This window comes from Phyllostomus discolor, chromosome 12, assembly GCF_004126475.2.
Source record: "Phyllostomus discolor isolate MPI-MPIP mPhyDis1 chromosome 12, mPhyDis1.pri.v3, whole genome shotgun sequence".
Lineage (NCBI taxonomy): Eukaryota > Metazoa > Chordata > Mammalia > Chiroptera > Phyllostomidae > Phyllostomus > Phyllostomus discolor.
The window spans coordinates 4,267,084-4,288,931 of record NC_040914.2 but is presented as its reverse complement, the minus strand read 5'-3'; positions in this window follow the sequence as shown (position 1 = coordinate 4,288,931).

Below are 21,848 nucleotides of genomic sequence, written 5' to 3'. Positions count from 1 at the left end.
GGATAGGCCATGGATAACAGAAAGTGATGACAGCTTGATGCCACTGTAGTAGTTGGCTGACCTGTTACCCTCTTCCTCCAGGCAGACCCACAGAATCCCTTGTCTCAGACATTGAGACTGGAGCATCTTAGAGTGGACCCGGGGCAGGGGTGACGTTCCCGTTTCCCAGTTCCATTGCAGCCTTGCCCTGACCAAGGGTGACTGGGGTGCAGCTGAGCCTACAATCAGCCTCTGAAGTGTGAGCAGTGCACATTTCCCAGCCACCCAGCAGGGAAAGGAAGCCATGGAAGGCTTGTGTGGGAAGCACAGGTGAGCTTCTGCTGATCCAGGGTGGTGTCTCATAGGAAAGAGAACACAGAAGTCCAGACAAAAGCAACGTAAGACAGCTCACAGGGAAGTTCATGGGGCAGGGCAGAGGAACCTGATGAGGTGAGGGGTCGGGGAAGAGCACCGAAGAGGCAGCATCTGAGTGGAGCATGAAGAACGGAGCAGGCAGAAATGCAGGGGAGGTGTGGCTCCCATGTGAGAGGAGTCACTGACGGCTTTTGACCTCCCCTCCTGACCTTGTCAGAACCAGAGGGCTGGATTGCTGGGTTTCTCTTGCCACTTCATTTTGTTTTCCTTTGGAACATGTCTCTGTTTCTGACCTTGGCTTTCACAACTTTCCCGTCTGGAGTGTCCATCCAAAGGGAAGCCACCACCCCAAAGGCCAAACTGGCCCACCGCCCTACTCTATCCCATTATCTGACTTGTTTTGAAACTCATTCATCCCCTTCCTGACCTAATGAATACTACCTTCTCACCTCAGATCCTGCCCTGAGCCCACATTAGCGGAGTGTAGGATTCGTGGTAGGAAGGTATTTTCCCGAGCACCTGGGGTATGTAGTTCTCTAGTCTTCTGGAGCCCATTGTTGCTGACGAGGAGTCTGTGGTCAATCTAATTGTCTTTCCTTTGTGGCGATCTCTCATTTCTTCCTGGCACTTTGAAGATTACCTTTTTGTCTTTAATGTTTTCTAGTTCTACAGCGGTATGCATTTGTTTTTACTTTACCTTTCTTAGGAATCAGTGTGCATCTTCAATGTGAGGACTAATGCCTTAGTTCTGGAAACTTCTTAACCATTCTGTCTTGAATTAATTTGGTTTTCACTTTCTGGAATTCTCATTAAACGCACGTTGGATCATCTTGGACCTTCCCATCCTGCCCTCCAAGAGCCCTAGTCTCTCATATTTCCCTTGTTTCTGCACCTCTGTGCTGTATTTCAGAAATTTCCCCAGGTGTGTTTTCCACCTTTGTAACCCCCTCCCAATGAGCTTTTATCTCACACTGCAGTGGCTTTTCATTTCCTTTGAGATCTGTTTTTATTGTCAAGTAATATTTTTTTATTATGTCTTTTGCTCCCTCTTCTATCTCCTTCTTAACTTAAATATACTTATTATATAGTAATTTTCAAATTATTTAATATTCCTAGATCTGAGATCTCCTGCTGATGTGGTGGTTTGCTTTTGTGGGGGTCATTGATAATTTTTTCTTACTGCGAGCTCATCTTTACTGGGGATTTTCCTCCCTGCGATAACTCTCCTGGGCTGTGGAAGTGGCCGTACAAGGTGAGTGCAAGTCAGTTTCTCTCGTAGTTCTTCACTACTTTTCATGTTAATTTCTAGATTTGGGGTTCTAGAATCCCCAGACGGCATAAATGTGAATCCCACATCTATTCATGGCTCAAGCTAGAGTTTTGGTTTCTCGAAGGTGACTTGTTTTTTCTGCCCCAGGAAAGACAGAAAGCTTCATTGCTCTTTCTGGGGTCAGCTTCGTACGGTGCCGTCCTTTCAGTCCTGGGCTTCAGGTACGAAGGTCAGTTCCAAGTCACCACCTCAGGGAGCCCAGGACACCTATCCTGTTCCTGTGTCCTGTCCTTATTCTGAAACCTTTCCCAGTCTCTCTGGCTAATGACCCTGAGTTCCTCGTGACCCCAAGTGACTCAATTTGTGCCCCCAGCACATCTCTTTGACTTACCCTTGAATGAAACCTCCCAGCTTCAGCACCTCCCTTCAAGTCCCAGGGGCTCTGCTTTCTGGCTCCAGGTTCTGTGATTCAGTTACACCCAAGACCCCAGAGTGGGCCCTCAGAAAAGCACACCCTCCAGCTACCAAGAATCCCAGATTCTGACCAGTTACGGCCTCTTCAGTGCATGACATTCTAGTACAAAACCATAAAACAGGCCAGTCAAGCCCCTGCACTTTCTAGCCATGGGAACCGAGACCTTCCGATGCCCCTAGATCAATAGTTCTCGACCCAGATCAATTTTGTCCTGCCAGAGGATGTTTGGCCACGTTTGGAGACATGGCTGTGACTGGTGGTGGTGGTGGTGAAAGGTCACTGGCATTCAGTGGATGGAGGCCAGGGATGCTGCTGATGTCCTATGACGCACAGAACAGCCCCAGCCCCGCAGAACCAATGATCTGGCCTAAAACGTCAACAGTGCTGCTGTTGAGGAACTCTGATGGCTGCTTCTTCCCTTTCTCAAAGTGGGTCCTGACTCCCCAGGGGCCGAGCTCTATTTCTGTGATGGGATGAAGGGACAGAGGAGCCCAAGGGCCCGCCACGGGCTGAGGGTGCATTGGGAGGAAGGGCGACCCTCATTAGACCCGAAGAACCCCGGGTGTCTTGATGGCTCCCAGCTCCCACCCAGAGCCCGGCGGTGCCCAGGAGCTAGGATGCACCGCATAGCTGCCCTACCTGCCCTTGGGGCCTCCTGCACAGCCCCTCCCCTGCACAGGCCGCACGCGCCAGCAACGCGAGCGCGTGTGGTGTGGGGAGCAGGCCTGTGGTCGTTGGAGCAGGCCGGGCCCTCCTGGGGGTGGTGAGGACATATCTCTGGTGCCATCTTTCCTGTTCTGATAAATAACTGATCTGTGGTTGAGGCAAGAAGGTCACCTCTGCCCAGGGAAGCTCAGGAACAAACCACTTGTGACCGGTGGGAAGAGCCCGGGGTGGGGCAGCGGGAAGTCTGCCTTCCCTGGCCACCGGGCTGCTGGGGGCAGATTTCAGAAAAGGGAAGTGCTGCGCTGGGGCAGCGTTTCCTGTGGTGGAGGCAGACGGGGCATCAGGACGCTCGGCAAATCAGAGGGCGGGTGCTCCGCACCAGGAGGGGGCGAGTCAAGCTTCCCCTGGTCAGAAGGTCTGGGCAGGGGGACCCTGGCTAAGCACAGTCCGCTGCTGTCCTCCATGGACCAGGTTTGGGGGATAGAGAAACTTACTAAAATGCCCATGAGACCATGAGTCCCCTGTTAGGGACCCTCAGTGTGAAGTCACCAGGGCCTGGTGATTCGCTCCTTGCCTCTCATTATCTCTAGATGACCCCTGTCCTGCACCTGCTCACGCAGTTACCTCTTCAAGATACCTGCTCCTCCTACCTTCCTCCAGGCCCGGAGGGAGGGCCCGCTGCCCCTTCTTCCCCCAGGGAAGCCCTCAGCCCCTGGCCTGGGCACTCTGGGGAGACCCCTTCCTCCTGAAGGGAGACCTGAGCCCAGTAGCCTGTGTGAGCCTGCCCAGCTTCTGCTGCCCCTCAAGTGGGCAGCTTCCTGCTCCCTTCTGTCTCTTGTTATGGAGGACACTGGAGCGGGGGCTTCGGAGCTAGGGAGCGGCCAGGCCTCCACAGCTCCTGGAACCAGCTTCCTCCTCTGAGCATCACAGAGCAGGAGCCAGACTCTAACCTCAGAGGAGTGCCCCACCTGGGAGGGGAGCTGAAGGGAGGGCTATGGCTCCCTGCTCCCCTGGTCCCTGCCACCTCCCTCCAGATTAAGTCCCGCCTCATCCACCTTGGCTGTTCAATCTCAATCCAGCCCCACGAGACCCCATCAAGACACAAAGAAACCCTGGGGGACCTCTACTCTGCCCCTTTTGCTTTAGCTGAGCCCCACTTCTGGTGAGGGTCAGGGCTCCCGGGGTGGGTGTGTGGTTGGGGAGCTGGAGCTGCTGTTTGTGCCTCTCTGGTCCCAGCTGGAGCCTGTGCCCGGCAGAGGTTGAATCAGCAAGGCCAGCACCTTGCTTTGACCCACTGTGTTCAGGCCACATGGGCAGTGCCCAGGGAGGGCCAGGTCACCCCTCTTTCTTCTTGCCCCCATGTTCTCCATCTCTACCTGTGCCTTATTTTACTCTCCTCCTCTCTCTCGACCTTGGGTCACCTCTTCTCTCTTTCTCTGTCTCTCCTTCGTGCCCTTCTATTTCTTTTCCCTCCAGCCCCCAGGCCCTGGTGCTCTGTATATATTTATGCATCTGTTAGTACGTCTCCTTGTTGTTCTCCGCATTTTTCTCTCTTCTTATCATTCCCATCACCCCACGCTGACCCTGGCTCCTCTCTGTCTGTCTCTATCTCCCTGTCTCCATGCTCTCTCTCCCGCCCCCGTCCCTCATGGCTCACCCCTTTCCCTGATTGTCTTCAGTCCTGCTGTCCAGACCCCCTCAGTCTCTGGGCTGCAGCCTTGGCAGGACCTGCTGGGCATTTCTTAGTTGCCCACGGGCCCCCATCCTGTTATCAGTTGGAAATGAATCAGATTAGGAAACGGGGGAGTGGGGGTGTTATCGCCTGTTGCACACGGGGCTCTCAGCTAATCTCTGGTGGCCCTGGGTTCGAGAGGAAATGCAATTGCGACACTGAGCCCTTCTTACCGTCACTGTCATGTCCGTGGCCAGGTGGTAGGGGACATGGGCTTGAGGCAGAATGGGGGAGAGGGAGAGGGAGAGGGTAGAGGCCAGGCCCCAGCCTGGCTCCCAGGTGTGTGCACATCCACATGTGCGCACTCACACTTGTGCACACACTTGCACACACACCCAGAGAGCTTCCTGGATACTTGCATTCCTCCCACATCACCAAACCTCACACCTCACTCTTCCATTGCCTTCACACACCCACCCCCATGCCCTGGCCACATCGCTCCTGACTGGATGGCTTCTCAGCTTTGTCCCAGGTGTCCTGGGACTGAAGGGCCCATTGACAGATGGAATGGCCCTGTGAAACAGCCCCATGACTGGCCTCTCTCCTAACCAAGCCCTCCCACAGTATTCAGAGTCTGCTGTCCAGTCCCCACCATCATCACTGGGGCCTTCAGGTCTGTATGTCCAGCTCCTGCCCCACACCAGCCCTCGCCTCCCACTGCCTTTCAGCTTCCTTTGCTCCTGCCTTCCTGGCCACATTGCCCTCCTCGGCACCCCAAGGTTGCACATGCTCTTCCCTCTGCCTGGAGGATTTCCCCCCACCAGCCGCCTGGCCAACTCCCACACATCCCAGCTCACTTGGCTCTCCTGTCATTTCCTCAGAGCATTGCGGGCCCCCTTCAGGTCTCTGGTCCCAGGGCTCTGACACCCTCTGCTGTGCCCTATGCGTGGGTTCCCCTGTCCCCACCGGGACTTCACTTTTCTGGGAGTGATTTCTTGTTCACTGCCTACCTCCCTCCCACTGGACTGTGAGCGTGTGGAGATGGGCCACAGTCCTCCAGCACTGCCCAGTACCTGGCCTGGGACCTGTTCACACTGCACAGGGGTGGAGTGAACAGGGGTATAAACACACCCAGAGACACTGACACCCCAGTACACACTGAGAAACACCCAAGCACATCCAGAAATTGCATGAAAGCCCCACCTAGACAGATACTCAGACAGACCCAGAGTCTGAAAACCTAAGTGTGCAGAGAGATGCAGAGAGACTAAGACGCTCCCACAAGCCCACTGTTTCCTATGTGCTCATTGCACCTCATAGCTGGAGGGTGCCCAGCGGCATGGCTTGTTGGTGCCCAGGCTGGCCCCCAGGTGTGGTCCCCCGTCAGTGTGGGCCTCCTGCATCCTGTTGCCCTGGCCTTGGCTTCAGGGACCTCTTCCCAAGCCACAGACTCCCCAGGCGGGTTCTCTGGGCCCTGGGCGTGGTCTTGAAGTACTAGTACTTACAACAAGCGGCTTTCAGGCCCAGGGCATAGTGTCAGGCCAGTGTACACCAGTACCTCGGGTTGACGGATTTTAATGAAATGTTACAGTTTGGGGAAAGGATTGGCTGAGCACACACAGAGCTAAAGCTTGGTACTTTTCTCAGCACTGTTTTGCTTTCGGAATCACTGCTGAAGTTAATCCAGGTCAGGGTTGCTGTCCCTACCTCAAGGAGGTTCCAGCTGGAAGGAGGCAGCTGTGGTGGCGGACAGAGGAGAGGGACAGCGGCCTTGGAGAGGGCGGGCCCCAGGCAAATCGGGCTGTCGGGCGGAAGGCAGGAGGGCTACCAGCAGGGCCTGGACACCATGTAGCAGAGGGGCCTCACCTGGCTTCCTCTGGGGGTGGGTGGGGGTGGCAGGGCCAGGGGAAGTGGGGGCAGAGACAGGCCCATGTGTCCTGCTGCAGGAAAGGGGCTGTGAGGCCTTGGGTAGTGCATCTTCCGAAGCACCTATGGGCAGCTAGCTCTTCTCTTCCTTACCGGGCTGTCGCCACCACCACTACCCAGCGGAGAAAAGCAGTGGGGCCTCCTTGGGGTCTGCTTTTCTCCGAAGGTCCCTGTATCAGACCTTGCTTGGTGAGAGTCTGCTTTTCTCCCCATGGTCCCCAGCCCTTGAATGAGGGAGCACTAGGGCCATGCACCCTGCGCCCCGGGCACGGGGGACACACGAGGGGCCATTTTTTAAATCGAAGGGTGTTTCCTAGATGGGAGCAGTCTGACCCTCCACCAGCCAGACAGTCTTCCCCAAGAAGGGTGTTCTCGAATTCTCCTTCTGAGGCAGCCCTAGCAGTGTCTAGGTCCCTCTGTCCTGATTCCCAGTTTCCTCTACCAGGCCCAGGCCTCGCCTTTTCCCAGACCGCGCTCTGCAACCGCATTGGCAGGACCCATGTGCTGGGGGCACATGCCGAGGGTTTCCGCAGCACCCAGGTCTCTGTGCACCATTTTCGCATCCCCCAGGGGCTGGTGGCTGGCCTGGCGTCTCTCGGATGGAAATACTGAAGACTCCTTGGCTGATCTGAGAAACGTGAGAACAGGGCTGGGAAAATCGGCCGTTTTTGTGGTTTGGGGGTTTGAAGCAAGTTTCACAACTGATCTCCCAAGAACACGGTCCAGTCAGATGCGCTCCCCGCCCGGGGGCCCAGTTCCCTGCTGGTAGTGGTGCTGACCCACCGCCTGGCTGGGTCGCTGGGGGTGGGGGGCACGGCCAGGCAGGGGCTTCACGGCCTGCCCGGCTGCACTCCCGCTCTCCTTCTCTGGGGGTCGAGCACAAGGAGCTGAGACGGAGCCATTTGGGGGATTCTTGTGGTTTCCACTTTATCCTTCAGTGTGGGGAGAGGTGTCCACTTGACACCCGTACTCCCATCTTGGAAATCTTTCCCAGATGCCTCTGGGGCAGCTGTGCCCTGAAGTCTTCATTTGTGGGGACATAAAGTCCGAGAGATTTTTTTGTTGCCACAATCTGGGACTGGGACTGACTGGCTGGAGGTACTGGAGGGACCTGCTTTGGGGGGTTCAGGATGAGAGGGAGGACCCCAGGAAGGCACACCCAGCCTCCTGAGGTTCCCCTTAACTTCCGCTGCTTCCTCTGCAGACAGCACTGGCTGAGGTGGGGAAGGGGTCCTTAAGTCCTGTCCCCAAGTGGCCTGGTTTCCCAGACTGTCCTTCCACTCTGGGAAGTCCCAAGCTGCCTCAGGCCAACCGGGGGCAGAACTGAAATTGGTGACATCTGCCTCTCTGGCCCCTTGGCTCCCCCCTCCCCGCCCACTAGCCCCAGAGTCTTCCTGCAGGAGCCTCTGAATAGCAGACCGCCCTGTTCTGCAGGGTGGCCTGCAGAGAGACAGGCCGCCATGTCCCTGGGTGAGCATTCCATAGCCCCCACCGCAGCCCAGGCCCTGAGTGAGACAGACACTCCTTTTCTGGTGGCTGGTGTGTAACTCTGCACCCTGCCGTCCTTCTGCTGTCTTTCTGTGCAGGACCACAGAGGCCTAGGGCCCCTGGACATTTCTCAGGCGTTCCATCTCCCAGTAGAGGGGAAGTTAAAGTGCCAGGCGGGGACATTCCTGCCCAAAGACGTGGTGTGAGGCAGTGGTGGGTATGGGACAGAGACCCGGGTTCTTGGACAAGTGAAGGTGGGGCTAGGATGTCTCGCATTCTGTGGGGCAGCTGGGAAAACAGCTGGGGCTGAGAGTCACCGGACTAACAGCCAGGGGGAAGCCAATCATGTGCTTGGTCAGGGGAGTGGTCAGGTGGTCGCTCAGACGTGGTGGGCTGAGGACAGGCGGGCCAGCCCTGCGGAGGAGCACTCAGGGGCCAGACAGGATTTGAGCAGAGCCATGGAGCCTCTCAGTTGGAACCAGAGAAACCTGGACAATGGAACACATCCAGGAGGACAATTAGCCAGGATTTGAGAAACCCTCAGAGTCCACCCGTTGGGTCAGCATTGCTGGGCGATTGAGGCTGACAGCGTTGGGGGTCAGGTAGAGATACCCAGATAGGGCTGCTGGGCCCAGGGAGGTTGGGGTGTTCTGGGTACATGGGCTGGGTGCTCGGGTCCCCCTTCCCGTTCCCTATCCATGTACCCCCTCTCAGCTTCCTGTTTCTGTTTTGGGGCCACAGGAACTTCCTCTTCTCATCACAGTTCAAAATGGCTTGCTGGTCTCAGCAGAGGCTTGGTGAAGGGTTGGTCATCCCAGCCCATGCCGCCCACAGATGTGCCCCTCGGGGATGGGAGGGCCCACTGAGGTGTGAACGGCGGCCCTTCCCCAGTGCTCCTCCTGGAGCTCCTTGGATGGCGCCTCTGGGTGGGCTGGATCCCGCTGGAGTGACCTTGAGCAGGCCCTCTGCTCGGACTGGGGGTCTCAGACGCAGAGGGTCTCTTGCCCCGCCTTTCCTCCTGCTTCCTCCCAGGTTCACGGGCACTTGACACAGGCACTCACGGGCTGCACCACTATGGCCCACTGTACACTCACACACACACTCACACACACGGGCACACACACTGGCAGTGGGGGTGTGGCCTGGCCTGGGGTGCCCGTGTGTGTACTCCTTGGTGAGTGTGTGGGGGGGCATCTTGTGGGATGCACACACATGTGTGAGTCCATGGGTCTCTTGGTGTAAGCTTGTGTCTGGGTGTGTTTGCGGGGGAGCCATCTCTCTCCTCCCAAACACACCCCGTACCCCTGCCCCTGAGCAGAACTTCTCCCCGAGGTGATACTGAGCTGCGTCTGCAAGTCCCTGAGCTCTCGCTCAGGGGTTCAGCTTGGGGAGTGGGCTTCTCTCAGCCCTGTGACTCCTCTGAAGGCGTGGTCATGAGCAGGGTCCAGGGCATGGGAGGCCGTCTTGAGGTAGGCTGCCAGGGAGGGTACACGGGGCAGCCTCCACTGTGACCTTGGGACTACCTCCATCCACTGGGACGTCGGGCCCATAAGAGGAGCACCCTGGGAACACCCTGGGCATGGGGGGCCCTGGAAGTGAGTGTGGACGGAGCTGCTGAGAGGCCAAACTTGCTCCTACCTCCTACTTTATCCAACTGGCCCTGGATGGAGCTGAGGATCCAAGTGCTTCCCCCCAGGGTTTGGGGCCAGGGCCAAGGTCAGAACACCAAAGCTTCTGTCCAACATTTCCTAAGCACTTGTGCTGGGCCAGGCATCTACTGCTGGAGGACCAGCACTGTCCCTTACCAATGAGCAGCCTGAGGCCATGTGGGCAGGAGGCTGTGGCACCAGGACCCAAAGCTGGTGGCCACACTGCAGGGACTCGTGCCACACTCTCGGCCTGGCTGCCTCCCTCCCCGGGATGGCCCCACAGGAAGGCGGCATGGGGAACCCAAGAGCCCACTCTACCTAGTCCCGCCACTTAGCACCTGCCTCCTGCTCCCCACTAGCACTGAGAGGAGGCAGTAGAGCAAACCCTCATGGATTGTTTACACTGAGGTCGAGGCCATAATTAAGTCTTCGAAAATCAGGCCCACATTGGCCTGTATCTTGAGCAGCCTCTGAAGGGAAAACATCCTGGAGCATCTAATAAAGAAAAGTTGGACAGGTTTTAAGACTTTTTTAAACCCTGAAGAATAGGCCTTTGTTGCCAGCTCTCCTTCTGTGGCAGCCTGCCTGGCCCCTGGGCTGCAGGGCTGCCCCGGGCCAGGGGCAGGAATAGGCGGCCCCAGCCCCAGCAGTCCCCACCCTGCGGGGCTGAGCCTCCAGGTCCCTGTCTACCATCTGGCTGGTCCAGTTCCAGAGGGATCACTGGCTGTGAGCAGAGCCCCAGGAATGGGGTCTTAAGGATACCCCCTTCCTTGTCCTCAATGCCCCACCTCACCCTGCCAGATCTGGCCCTGGGGAGCCAAACCCAGGTGGGGTTGGGGTGGGGCTGGCAATGAGGGGCCACCTCTGATTGCCCAAGGCCCCCCTTTTCCTGGCTCCATACCACCCTCACTGTGTCTAGGCCTGCTACCCCCCTCAGCCTCTGCACCTTTGCTGTAAAGGTGTTCCCTCCACCTACAATGTCTTTTCCTGCTCCTTTCCCCCTAGCAAATTTCTTCTTATCTTTTAAGACTCAGTGTGGGTATCTCTCCCCCCTGGAAGCTGCTGTGCACTCCAGGCCAGGTTCCCTGTCTCTCTTCCGTATCCCCCCAGCTAAACAGTCTCCATCCTCCTGGGTGTGTGTCCCTGGAGGGCAGGTCTTGGGTGTTAGGCCAGCCTGTGCCTGGCACAGAGTAAGTGCTCAGTTCCCCAGACTGAAGCAAAGGCGGAGAGACTGAGTGCAAGCCCTGAGACCCTCACTGCCATCTGTGAGGGGAGTGTGGCCCACCACTTCGCTGTACGGACAGGGAGACTGAGCTCTGGCAGCAGCGGTGACTTGCCTGCACTGCCTGGATGGCGGGTGGGGAGTCCAGGGCAGGGAGCAGCAAACCTGCTCTATGAGGAGCCAGATGGGAGCTATGTTAGGCTCCATGGACCATTCAGTCCTTCTTGCAAATAGTCAACTGCCATTTGGGACAAAGGTAGCCATAGACAATGCATAAGCCGGCATGGCTGTGTTCTAACAAAACTTTATTTACAGATTTCACATCATTTTCATGCGTCACCACATATGATTCTTCTGACTTTTTTCCTAATCTTTAAAAACCATAAAAGTCATTCCTAGCTCTTAGGCTGTATAAAACCCTGTGACAAGCCTGCAATCTGTGATGTGGGGCCCGTGGGTGCCTGGCCCCTGGTCCCGAGAGAAAGCCAAGCACACTCTCCCTGCCCTGGAGAGCCTTCCCTGCGGCCCCCAGCTCAAACATGGCGAGTGCTCAGCAAATGGAAGGAGCAAACAGATGATAGCTAACTAACTTGCTATCTAACCAGCCAACCCGTTAACTAAGCCCTTATCTCTTGTGTTCAGAGCCGCCCCCTTCCCATCTCTGGGCTGCTTTAGACCTGACTGACCCCTTGTCCACTGACCTATCTCACTGACCTCTTGACCAACCCCCACTGTTCTGACCTCTGGCCAAGCCTCCTGTCAGTGGGCACTTGTTACTGCAGGGCCAGGGGTGTGCACTGCGCCTGTGTGGTGGGGAGAGGGCTTCGGGACTGAGCAGGGTGTCTGGCTGCATCCTGGGGTGGGGAAGCATTGTCCAGGTAGACAGAGGACACATTCCAGGCAGCAGAATGCCCTAGACAACGTGGGGAGGTAAGAGCTGACAGAGAGTGTCCAGGAGAGTAGGTACACAATTTTCTCTCAGTGGAGGATTAAGGAGCAGCCAAGGCAGAGCCTAATCCCTTTGGGAGCAAAGGGCGTGGGTCCAAATCCGGCTCTAACCCTCACGGCTCAGCTGGGCCTGCTTTTACAGTGTGAGTAAACCAGGAGGCCCCCAACTTGCGCCTTGGAAGCCTGCTCCATACCTCACACATGGCTATCCCTCTTCCAGATTTATGCATTTGGACTCAGCAATGCCCTGTCTCAGTCATTTATTCACTCAACAAACATCGGTGAGCCACCACCTACCTGCCAGACAGGTGCCCTTCAGATTTCAAACTTTGTGGAACTGACCATCCAACAGGAAAGACGTGATGGATAAACAAGCGAGACCAAGAGTGGGGCCATTTCTAGGAGTGCAAGGACCTGGGGGTGCCGCACCGCACCGCTGGACAATGTCCCTGGGCAGTGATGGGGAGCTGCTTCAGGCCGGCCTTCCTGGGGAGGGGGCAGCAGAGCCCAAACCTGGATGAGGAAAAAAACCAGCCAAGCAAAGACCCAGAGGGAACCACAGTGCACAGCTCTGGAGCAGAAGCAAGCTGCTCGAGGGACAGTCCTGAGAGAGGCGAAGAGCGATGGGCATGGAGCAGAGGGCGTGGGGCACGCAGGGCCTTGCAGGATGCTGTGGACAACAGATACAAAGGCCCTAAATGTGATCAGACTGATGTTTGTAAAGATCCTTTTCTGTGGCCGCCATTGTGTGAGGAGCTGAGGGTGGGGACTGCAGGACAAGATGCCTGTCCCCAAAGGTGCTGGGAGGGTGATACATAGACAGGAGTCCTGCCAGGGAGCCTAGGGTTGGGTCCCCTGCTGGAGCAGGCGCAGAAGGCTGGGCAGGATGTGGGCGGTGGGCAGGCCCAGAGACTGCTGCTCTTGGCCTGACTCTGGCATTGGCTTGGCGTTTGGCTGCGGGGGAGCCTTGTGTGGGCATGTCCCTGGGCAGCTGGCCTGCCTCCCCAGAGACAGGAGCCACAGGTAGGCTGGCTCGCCCAGGCCCAGCTGTCAGTGTTGTGGAGGTGAGGTGGGTTAAAGGGTGGAGGGACCTCCCAGGCCCTGAAGCAGCACAAGGAACAGAGTGCCTTCACCCTTGCCAAGCCTTTCTTTGCTTGCCCACCCACTCTGCACTGCAGTCCCACTGTGTGCCAGCCTCACCCCGTCAGCATGTGCACCTTGTCTGGGATCAACCCCCAGATGGGAGCCCCCTCCCACGGCAGGGCTGTGGGCACCTCTGGCCCAGCCCAGTCCTGACTGAATGATGTCAGATGCTTTTTTCCCTCCTCCTAGTCCCCATTTCCCAGGGGTGCCAGGGCATCTGGCCCCAAAGGCAGAAACTTGTGTGAGGTTCAGGTACTCAGTCCTGGTCTCAGACTTCCTGGGGGTGCGGGGAGGAGGCTTCTGGGTGCCACGTGGCTGACTCCTGCAGGGGAGGGCACCGAACTGTGTGAAGGCCACCGGGCAGGCAGAGCAGGTGTCTGTGGCTGTGAGTCCCTGTCTGTGTGCGTGTGGGGGGCGTGGCTTGTGCAGACTGCACTTGGTGGTGGCTCTCAGGGGCAGGAAGGCCTGGGTGTTCATGTGTGACTATGAGTATATGCATGTGCACCGTGACAATGTCTGTGTGCTGATGTGACTGTGTGTGTGCGTGCACATCTGTGTGAGACTGTGAATGGTACTCGAGTCCATGAGTGTGTGTGTGCATCGCACCTGTGTGAGAACGTGTGGCTGTGAGTGTGTGCAACGTGCCTGTGTGAGTGCACCTGTGTGCATATCTGTGTGTGTGGCCTGTGCCCCTGGCGATGGTGTGGCCCAAGCCGACTCCTGTGGCCTGTTTTCCTGCCGCCCCGCCCTGCTTCTCAGTGAGTGTTGACTCAGGGAGGGACGGGCAGGCTTCGTTCAGGATTTCCTGGTTGGGCAGAAGTGGTGTCTTGAAAAGGGAACAATTATGTCCTGAAGTGGACACTAAAGGGTCTGGGCTGTGCAGGGTTTTGTGGTGCCCAAGGCTGTGAGGCCACGTGTGGCCCACCTAGGCTGGGTTTCCAGAGGCAGCTGCAGAAAAGCTTTGCCCCTGAGAGGGGCCATGAGATGTGCCCTGAAGCCTTTCCCCAGTGCTCCCCCTGCCAGGGCCACGTGGGTTGGGGCTCCAGGCCTGGCTTTCCCCTTACAGTCATGGAGAGGAGATTGGCACAGCTTGAGGGGAGGGGGACTTTCCGTGTCCCCAGGCACTGGCTGTCCCCAGGTCCCCAACCAGGCTGGGCCAGGATATCTAGTCCCCAACCCGCTGAAGTTTATCCCTCCTCTGGCCCCACACCCTGAAGCTTGGACAGAACCTAAGAGTGGGCAAAAGTCCCAGGAGAGCTCTACCACGTGGGGGGCCCATCTGAAGTGCTCAGTCTCTTGGGAGGCCCAGGAGGATTGGCCCCACCTGGCACTCCTGAGAAATGCAGGGTTTGGGGCTGTGCAGGCCCGTTGAGTCAGCACCTGGGCTTCTGCAGGGTCCCCTCCTGGAGTTGCTGTCACTTTTTGAGAGGCAGTGGGTGACCAAGCTGCCTCCCTCCTCACGCCCAGAACCCTGGGGAGCCCATGTCCTGTCTGAGGTATGCTGAGGGCAAGGCCACCCCAGGGCTGGGAGACTGAGGGATGGGACTGAATCTGGAGAGGGTGGGCAGCCAGCCTTGCCACCTCTGGGCGCTCCTTTCTCCAGCCTGGGCCCTAATCTGCAGGACAAAGTGGGGATTTGCAGTCCAAAGGCTGCTAATAGGGCTACAGCTCCTCTGTCAGCACCCGCTCAGGGAGAGGGAAGAAGCTCTCCCCGGGGCACAGAGAGCCGCCTGTCCTGGCTCGTTCAGGGAAGTGGTGGGGACACAGCCAATGACGAGGAACTCTGCGGTTTTTGAGCAGGGTCAGCACAAGCAATCACCCTCAGGAGGGTCTCCAGGGAACCTCCAGTGCAGACCGCTGAGCTCAGGCCTAGAGTGTGTGTCCCCCAGAGACACTGCCCCCACCCTGCATCCTGCCACCAGATCTGTCTGCTGCCAGAGGAGCAGGCTTCTTCACCCCCCGTATCCATGATGACCCTTTCCTTCCGAACAAGGACTCCTTCACCTTGTCCATCCTGCTTTGTGTGATGGCCCCAAAGCCAGCCTGTGGGAGATGAACAGAGCCTTGGGCCCCCTTTTTTCTACGTTGGTGCCCCCAGGCCCAGGCATGGATCTACCCTGGGTTGGGGAGAAGGGTGTCAGAGTCCCTAGGAGCTGCAGAGAGCCAACGCCTTTTCAAGCTGAGGGGAGGGGAGCACCCCAGGGCCCCCCTCTGCAGGGTGCCAGCAGGGGGTGGTGCCAGGCTCCAGTCTCCAGCCCACACCACACTGGGCAGCCCCGAGCTAGGCGGCCGTTAATAATTAACCTGAGGACTGGGCCTTGACCTCGTGGGCCTCTGAGTAAACAGGGCTTTCTGGCCAAGCGTCCTTAGCCTGCTGGGGCCTGCTGGGTCCCTCATGGCCTCTCTGCCCCTTGGCCTCTCTTTGCCTCATGGTCCAGGTCTCCCTCCCCCTCCTTAGCTGGAGCAGTGGCTAGTGGCTGGGCCTCTCTGACTCCCACCCTAGATCAGCCCGCCACCTACTCCTGCCCTGGCACCTTATTCTCCCCCACCCCTGACCCCCACCCCGTGGCCTTTGAGGTGGGCATCGCTTCTTGGACTGGGATTTGCTGACGAGTGTCTCAGCCTCGGCCTCAGCATCGCTGGGCCTTGCGGACCCAGGCGTCCCTGGCACAGCCTCAAGCCTCAACGCTGAACTGCTGTGGCCGGAGCCAGGCTCGATGTGACTCTCGTGCACACTGCCATCTGGGACCTGAATCCACTTGTAGGGGCAGGCGACATGCCCCTTGGGCTACCCTGAGTGCCCCTGTGTGGACAGTCAAGAAGACTGGCTGTTAAAAGTCCCATGTTTAAGCTCTAGCTCTGCCTTAACTGGCTGTGTGAGACCCAGGGCCAGTGCCCTAACTCTCTGGGCCTCAGTGTTCCCGTCTGTACAAAACGAAATGGCACAGAAGTCCCCGGGCTTGCCAGCTCCAGGATTCTAGACCTCATTCCAGCTTGGAGTGAGACCAAGGATAAGAACTTGTCTCACGTGTCCCACACTGCCCCCGGTAATCACTTCAGGACAGAGTCGTCTGGGTGGGCCGCATGTTCCTGGCTGCCCAGCATCCACACTCCCTTCCTCCAGGGAAGCCCTGATGTTCTTGGGGTCCAGCTTTTCCCCTCTCAGACCACATGGTTCGAGCAAGGCTGCCCCAGCCCGGGGATCCAGAGTGGGTCATGTGCTTTGGGCCTGGCCAATGGGTGTCAGCTTTGAGAATTTTGTTGGAAATACTGGGAATTTTTTTTTTTCCTTTCCCTAGGGGGCAGGAGAATGGGACCCAGAAGCTGACTTGCTGAGCCTGTGGAAGGCAGAGGAGCCCAAAGGGAAGCAGAGCTCGGAGATGGACATGGATTTCCACAACTGAGGTGCCTGAGGCCAGCCCCACCCTGGGCTTTTCCATTACAAGTGTTGTTAAGTTCCTTTTCTGCTCTCACCAGTGTGAACTGGGTTTCTTCTTTGATTCACAGTCCCACATCGGACCCAGAGAGACAATGCAGAGAAGACGCCACAAACGTACAGCGGTCGCAGATGTACATGCTGCTAAGTGCCTACACAGAAAATGTGCAAGAACAGGCCCAGGGAGGAAGCCTGGCTTCTGAGAGAGGCCAAGGGATGGCGGGGCCGTCCAGGTAGTGACAGGCAGAGAACGTGGCGCCTGGGCCTTTGGAAGCCTCTGGGGTTCTGGATGAGGGGATGAGGGGCAATGGGTGCAGCTGACAGGCTGGAGCTCACTGACAAGGGGCAAAGGTGAATATGCTTGCAGGCACACATGGACATGTGCACATGCAAAGCACAGGCACACATTGAGGTGCATGCAATGAGCATTCTGTGGCCAACTCTGTGAGCCCTCAGAGCCCCTGTCCACCACAGAGGCCTGGGGCTGGCTCTGCATGGGAGTGGGTCCAAGGCCACAGGTCAGTGGGTCCCTCTCCCCTGGGGACCGTGTGGATCCTGGGAGTCCAAGGAACACCAGGGTGTGGCTGCTTCCTTCCTCTGCTCCACCATGGGTGGGAGGGACATCTGGGCATCGGGAGGAGCAGAGACTCAGCCCCAGTTAGTCTCCCCGGGGCCTCCGAGGAAGGTGACCTCATGGGCCTCACGGGGCTGGGCTCAGGGAGAGGCCTTATCCTGGGGCCCAGGCTGCTATTGTGACTCTGTTCAGTGAGGAGTCCCAGAGGCAGAGGGCCTTAGACACACGGTTCACACAACACACACACGCAGACACACATGCACAGGGGAGGCACAGCTCATGGATGACACCCTCACAGACAGCCACCTTGTGTGGGTCCTGGGGTGGTGCAGGCGGGGGCCTCTGTGTGGGCAGTGAGCAGGGGCAATAAACAGGGAGCCCAGTGTCTATCCTGTGTGGCTCCCTAGGCTGAGGTCTGGAAAAGCCTCTTGACCAGCAGAGGGACCAGCGGGATGTGGGTCCTCCCCAAGCCACTCCCCTGATGTGTCTGCTCTATTCCTTTCCTTTTCCTTGCTTTGCCTTGCCTTGCCTTGCCTGTTTCAGCCCCTTCCTCCTTTCTGACTCCTGGCTCCATCCTCTCTCTGTTACTCTCATTTTCTGTCTCCTGAGTGCGGGTGGGGGGTGGGGGGAGCACCCAATTGAAGGGCAAGTCAAGCACTCAGGCTTAGGGCCTGTGGTCGCTCGGTTGCTCGGCTCAACTCTCATCTGTACACTGCTCCCTGCCCTGCTTCCTCTCTCTGGCAAAAGCCATCTTGCCCTTTGCTCTGGAACTGCCAGCACCCTAGAGGGGCCACTGGCCTCGCCTCCTCCCCCAGTCGCTGTAGCTCCTGCTCCTCCCCCTAGGCTGGCCTGCTGGGCTGTGGGGAGGCCATAGAGCCAGGACACGTGTCCTGGCCCCAGACAGAACCCTTGCTCTGGCCACAGAGACACACTGGCCAGGCCCCACTCTGTCCCCTGAAATCCCTGGAGACCTGAGCAAGGCTCCTCCACTGAATGGCTTTGACTCCCATCCTCCTCCAGGTTGGGAAACCGACCCCACTTTGGAGGAGAAGTCCGCTCTGAGGGGCCCCTGTGGAGGAGGCCCAAGCAGAACTGAGGTCCAGCCAGCAGTGAAGTGGGAAGAAGGACCCTGTAGCCTATCATCCTCCTCACTGGAGCCCTGAGGAAGAGCCTGCCCTGGAAAGGGGAGCAAGAAACAAGGACCATTTTCATGGCTGTGGATCTTGTCCGGGGGGGGGGAGCAGACACAGGGCTCTCTGTGGGTTTGTGGGGGAGTGCCTTCCAGTCTAGGCAGCCACTGTCCTGGGGGCTTTTATTATGCTCACTGCTGCCCTCCAGGCCAGGGCCTGCTGGTGCCCACCTCCAGGAAGCCTGCCTGGCTGGGCTAGAAGAGAGAAGGGCCCAAAGCAGTGGCCTTCATCCTCATCAAGCACCTTGACGAGGACTTGTCCTGTCACACTCATCAGCCTCGAAGTTGCAGGGACAGGGCTGGGCCATCCACTCTTGGAAGACGCCATCTGCCACTCTGCCTGCCTGGGCCTTGGGATGGCGCTAGTGAGTGGGAGCCAGGGCTGCATAGGATATTCCCCGACATTGCATCTCAGAATCCACGGCAAGGGAAGCTTCCATTGGGAAGCCCTAACTTCTGATCACTGATGGGCTGGCTTTCAAGCAAGGTTTCTCCCTGGGTCCAGGACTGCCAGTTGCTATGGCAGACAAGCCTGGGCAGGGTCAGGAGATGCCAGGAGCTGGAGAAAGACCAGGTGGGGGCAGCGGTCAGTGTCCACAGTGGTGTCTGGCTACCTGGGTTTGCATGTGGCTGAGTGTCTGATGGGTGTTTTTCCCTCCTGGGGTCTCATCTGATATCTAGAGTGGGGACAACCTCCCAGGGCTGTAAGGTACAGTGGGTAAGTGCCCAGCCTACTGCCTGACAGGCACATAGCCCTTAATCAATGTAGCTGTTAGCCATGTTCAGGCCAACAGGCCCAGAGAGCTGGAGAGTCCAGGTCATTTCTGTAGACCTGGGCAAGACCTGCCACTGGGCAAAGGGAAGCATCCTGACTAAATCTCCCCGCTCCTGGGCCCCAGTGTCCTCAGGGCACAAATGTGCATGTGCACACACACACCTGGCTTCCCTCCCCAGGACCCAGCCACCTGCTGGAAAACCAAGAGCTGCATTTTCAAAATAATGATTAAGAATCAGCGTTAACAATTCAAATCGAAACTCCCTGAACCCTCTGTGTGGTACCCAGCTCCTCTGGAGCCTGTGGGTAAAAAGCTCTTAGCATAGTGGAAAAAGTAGTCTGCTGGAACCGAAATCTTCCTCAATTTAGCTGAGTCATTTTCTTGTGGTTAAGGAAGTCCAGGTCACCTCTGGCTCTTCCCCCGATGAGCTAGCCCGGGGGACCCCAATATATACCCCCCTCAGGCCTGCCTCCAGCTAACTCCAGGGTCCTCCCAGCAGAGCCCTGACAGTAAGGCTCTCCCCACTCCCAGCTTCCAGAAGCTGATTCCTGCTCCAAGGCAGGTGTCCAGAATGCCGGAGAACCTGGAACCGGGGCACATCGCAGAGTGAACCTTGGGTGACAGCAGAGAACTGGACAGACCCATGGCCTGGGCAGTTCTAGGGTGCTGTGCCCCAGGTGCCCACAGGCCCCCTGCCATGAGCTCCCTGGGGTTTGCTGCAGCTGGGGGTGAGGACTGTGACTGTCCCTGATCCAAGGAGCCGACATCTGTCAGCCGAGATCCTGGTGCAAGAGTGGCAGGTTCCTACTCAGCCTGGGCTCCCAGTGCGATGGAAGCCACTTCTGGTTGGTGCTCCTATCTGGCTGTAGGTTGCTGCCCCTCCCCCTGAAGACCCTTGGAAAGCTTCCAGAGGCCATCTTCTGGAGTGGGCACCAACTCCACTCCACTGGGCGGGGAGGGATGACGTGGGTCACCGGAGCTCTGTGTGGAGAGCCTTTCATGCACCGAGCTGCAGCAGTGCCTGGCAGGGAGGGGAGGCTGGTTCTGTGGGCTGTGGGTCCTCCAGGTGTGCCTGTGCCAGGTGCTAGAAACCAGGGATCTCCCGGGATGGCTCTCCACAGGAACCCTGGGCTTCCAGTGTGGATACTCTTCCTGGGCTGTCTGGGAATCAGCAGGAACCATGAGGCTGCCCAGCTCTCCGCACTCAAGCTTCCCTCAGGGGGCATGGCCTGCCTTGTACTTTGTGTCCTGCTGGAGAAATGGGGGTGCTGATACCCATGGCCTAGGGTTGTTGGCAAATTACAGGAATGGCAGAGTCAGAGGGAGAAAGGAGGCCAAACCCCCAGGTGTGTGGGTAATTGAAAGCCTTGATGTATCTGGGGGATCAGAGCCCAGATCAGACCACTGTGGGGTCAAGGGGCATATCTCAGCTAGGTGTCCAAGGTGTCCTACGTGTTCATAGAACTCCCTTAGCAGGATGCTAGGGTACAGAGCAACCAGCGAAACATTACCTGTGGCCCAGAAGCTGTGGAGAGGGACCTGGGCCGGGCAAGGGTGTGAGGCTGGGAGTGAGTGGCAGTGCCTCGGGGGCCGGAGGGAAGGGTCAGGGCACTGCAGCAGATGCCAGGGAGGCCCACTTCCCTGAGGGCCCCTCGGCCCTTCTCAGTGCTCAGCAGGCGGCCCCTGGCCCGGCCCTGGGAGCTCTGTCGCCCAGAGTCATCCAACACCCACTTGGACCGCATCCTCCCAAGGCTCTGGCAGCCAGTGTTTGGGAAATTAGGTGAGGGGGGCCTGGGACGAGGGTGAGGAAGTGAACTATTTATGTCTAAAAGTCATCTTGAGATTTTCAACATATTTTTTATTTTTTCAAAACAAAAGCCCTATACGTTGGGGGGGGGGGGTTGGGGGGAACCTAGCTTTGTGGGAAATGAGTCAGACAGCCATAAAATGTGTTTTTCTGAGCCGAGGGGATTATTTTACATCTTGTGGCCTGAAGACACTGAGAGGAAGCCTCCTCCCGGTCCCTGGCAGACTCCCTGCTCACCAGCCTGGGCCGCCCCTTCCCTGAGTCCCTGAGCTGGGGCTCTTACCTCCCCAGAGGAGAGGAGGGACATGGCTGCTTCCCTAGGCCTTGCCTCTCACCCTCTAGGTCTGTCCCCTCTTCCCTCCTGACCTCACCTTCGTTCTTTCAGGCAAGAGTGAGACTGTGAAGGGTAGTGGCCTCATGGTGGGTCCTGGCTTCATCATTTACAGTCCACGAATCTGGGTCAAGTCCAGTGGGCCTCAGGGAGCTTCCTACCCCCCTTCTGATGGACAGGCAGGTGGAGGGACTGCCCTCACCTCCCCTACACAATAGTTGACAAGATGCAGTGAGAGACTTAAGAAAGGGTCTGCATGTTGCTTTCTTAAGTGTCCGTAAAGGAGTGCTCAGTGAAGGGGCTTCCTTCCTCACCGTCAAGCAGCGCCCTTGTGTGGAGATGAGTGGGGGGCACAGCAGACAACCTTTGCCTTTGGAGGCCCTTCCCAAGGCCAGGTAGCAGGAGTCCTCTCCTGCCTCCCTGGTGGCCAGCATCCCTCCCCTGAGCAGCTTGCTCCCAGCTCTGGTCCCAGGGCACAGGAAGCCGATCCCCATCCTGGTGGCAGGAGGCCTCAGGAGAGCTAGAATCAAGGGGTCCCCGAGGCCCACGGAGGACAGGACCTGCGGGCTTCGAGGTCTCAAGGAGATGAGACGCACCTAACCCTTCATTCCCCTCCATGCAGAGGCGCAGCCCAGAGCTTCTCTGAGGACTGCCCATTGCTGTGTGCCTCCCTGGCCATCCACCTTCACGGGCCAGTGTCGCAGATGCCACGGCAAGGCTAGTGCCTGTGGGGAGAGACCCCTAGTAGCCTGAGGTGGGACAGAAGCTGGGAACGAACATGAGGCCCAAATCACATTAGCTGATTTCAGACATTCGCCACCTCATTACTGTGCCTGGGACCCAGGGGAGCGCCTGACACTCAGTAAACATTTGGTGACTGAAGGAAAAGCCTTGGTTGTGTGACTCTCGTGTCCGAAGTCCT